This window comes from Marmota flaviventris, chromosome 1 (genome assembly GCF_047511675.1).
Source record: "Marmota flaviventris isolate mMarFla1 chromosome 1, mMarFla1.hap1, whole genome shotgun sequence".
Taxonomy (NCBI): domain Eukaryota; kingdom Metazoa; phylum Chordata; class Mammalia; order Rodentia; family Sciuridae; genus Marmota; species Marmota flaviventris.
Window position 1 is genome coordinate 142,306,665 of NC_092498.1, and position 3,042 is coordinate 142,309,706.

Sequence of the window (3,042 nt, forward strand, 5' to 3'; positions counted from 1 at the left end):
ACTTTGACAAGTCAATCATACCATCAGTTTTTCTAAATGAGCCCAAAGGAAAAGGAACAACCCACGTGGAAATTGACAACCTGTGCTTGCCCTAAATACGCTTGAAGAAAAACTGTACACACTTAAAAATCAAAGCATTGTGCCCACTTTCTTGACTTTTTAATTATTGAACGACCTTTACATGTGGTGCTGGGAATCCATCCCAGTACCTCACATGTGCTAGGCAAGGGCTCTGCCCCCGAGCCACACCCCCGGCCCCAAATTACATACTTATAACTGGGAAACCCGGGGAATGGCTACCACTGGATTATAATACTGACAGAGCGCCCTGGGGTTTTAACCCATTGTCAAACCACAAAGGTCTCTTGTTAACACTTTGAAGAATGTTTTATATATTCCAAGACCTATGTTTTTGGAAGGGCAAGAGAAGAGCCCCTCCTGCTTTCAGATACTTAGTCTGAAAGTAGAAGCTTCTCATTTGATTAACTGGAATGGGTGTCGATCCCCAGCTTTCTCCACCTTGAATGGCAGACTCTGCCAGCAGGGTGTAGGTAGGACCAGGATCCATTGCCTGTGGCCTGCTGGAGCTGACTGTAGGGGGATGGTCAGGCTCTCCCTCCACTCCCTCTGTCCCCCTTGCCTAGGGCTCCTGGCCGTTCACATCTCTGCATTAAGTCTTTGCTTATGGGAACAAGTCAGGGGCACATGCTGCTCTCTAGGAGCAGGGGTGGAAATCTGCAGTCTGGAAGTAAGGAAGTGTCCTTGCTCCTGTATCTCTGGGAACCCAGGCTGGTGCAGCCCAAGCTGACCCCAGACTTCGGTGTTGGCATAGAGCCTGGCCCTCTGGGCCACAGGCCTCTGAGGACAACTGTTCTCCTATTCCCCAAGCTGAGCTGGGATCCTGGCCCAGGAGGTCAGTGAGGGCTCTGTCTTCAGGGCTGCAGCAGCCCTGAAGTCACCCCTGCCCAGGTAGAGAAGCCACTGCACAACACAATTCTGTTCTTAGAACTTCCAGGGACATGGCGTAGAATGCAATGCCTAACTTCTCAATTTCTTTGACTCGCTCAAACCTGTAAGTTGTCAGGTTATGAATTTCTGAACTCTACCACCTCTGAGGGGAAAGGTCTTATTAAATCTTCATTGGTCGGGGAAACCCCTACTCATGAAACCACAGTAGAAGCTACCAGAATAATATAGAAGCAAAGACCCTTTATAGACTCATGGGAGTGTCTATTCTAATGATGTCCAGATCTGGCCTCCTGGGCCACAACGGGAATGTTCTCAGGACTTTCATAGGAAGGTAACTTGCTGGCATCTGGTCACCTGGCATTTGGGCATGCAAAGTGCTGCCAATCAAAGCTGACTCTGGCACCTCAGTGAGGCAGGTCAGGGCTGTGGGGAGCTGGGTCATCTTCCGATGTCTCTCCTTAAACTGGCATGTCTGCCCTCCTGCAGTTCTTCTGTATTTGCCCATCACTGGTTCTCATGAAAGACAGATGGTCTCCACCGGCTGCCTGGTGTTCTCCAAATTTTCTGGCTTTGCTTTAAAGGTAGGGTGTGGAGGTCCGTGTGTTCTTCCCTGGGTTCCCCTGTAGAGGCTTGCAGCCTCCATTCTCAAAGTTTGAGGCTGATAGCAAGAAAATTCTTAAGGAGCTGTGACCTTGAAGTCATCTGCTCTTTTTTTTCCCCCCATAAAAATCCAAGACGTGAACATGCACTGTTATGAACGAGCCATCTGGGAAGAAAGGTTCCATTTGGCCTTTCTTGAGACCTGCCTTTTGCTTTTTCACTTCCAAATGATGCTCCTCTCAAGGTCCAGGTCTAACTCTGTTGTGCTGAGAAGCTCGAGCCAGGCCGGACCGGGCCTGCTGTATACCAGCTGCAGGAACCAACTAGTTCTACTGCTTCACTAACCACCTCTGATCCTTGGCTAACCATCTCCTTAATGCTCAGTCCTAGAACAAGGATGGCTGTAACAAGACACAGCTCTAGCCAGGAAACTACCTTTTGGGGTTTGTGGTTTGGCTTTGGGGAGCAGAGGTACGGGGGATTGAACCCAGAGGTGCTTTACCACGGAGCCACATTCCAGCCCTCATAACTTTCTCAAGTTTCTTAGTGCCTTGTTAAATCACCAAGGCTGGCCTCGAACCTGCGATCCTCCTGTCTCAGCCTCCTGTGTCACTGGATTGTAGGCATGCACCACTTCATCTAGGTGCCCCTTGGTTTTAGGTGTAAGGCTCACAAGGGGAGATACTGGGGCCACTGAATCATCTGGTTATAAGTGGGGGGGTTCTTTTCTAAGATATGGGACCATATGTGCCTTCAAGGGCAGAAGCTAATAAACCAAAATCCTACTACTGAGTGGTTTTTCTCAGCTGAATTTCTTAGTGGAAAGTAGTTGTCTGTCAAAACATTCAATGCTAGTTACCTTTGTCTTTCACTTGATTGTGCTTACAACACCTGTGGGACACTCCAGCCCGAGAGTGTTATCCCAAGGCAAAAGGATGTGTTTTCCTTCTCAAACTATGCAAAATCTGGTCATGGAGGAGCCCTGTGAGCTGGGAATTGAACCCAGGGCCCCATGCCTGTGAGGCAAGTGCTCTAACGCTGAGCTACATCCCCTACCCTAGAAGGAACAGCTTCAAGCTGGCCACTGCATCCTCTAAAACTTATGCCACTGGTCTTCAAGCACTTCCTAATACCATACAAGACTTGGTTCATGTAGGACTTCAAGATGTTCTGGTTCCATTTAATAGTGGTCATACATGGAACTGACTCCATAAGTTGAATACCATACTATGGTGACTTCTGTCTGTCATGGGCATTGGAATAGCAGAAAGTCACGGGTTCCCAAAGACACTCTTGCACAGAATGAGAAATCTGCAACTTAATATTGCAATTCCCATTTCCCAACATAGAATCCAGTATTCCTGATGAATGCAGGGTAATCTGGCTGCTGGCGTCCTCAGGGGAATTGGGACCTGGGGAGGAAGCTAGCTCAGCCATCACACAACAATCATCCTGCCTGCACCTTCCTGGGTG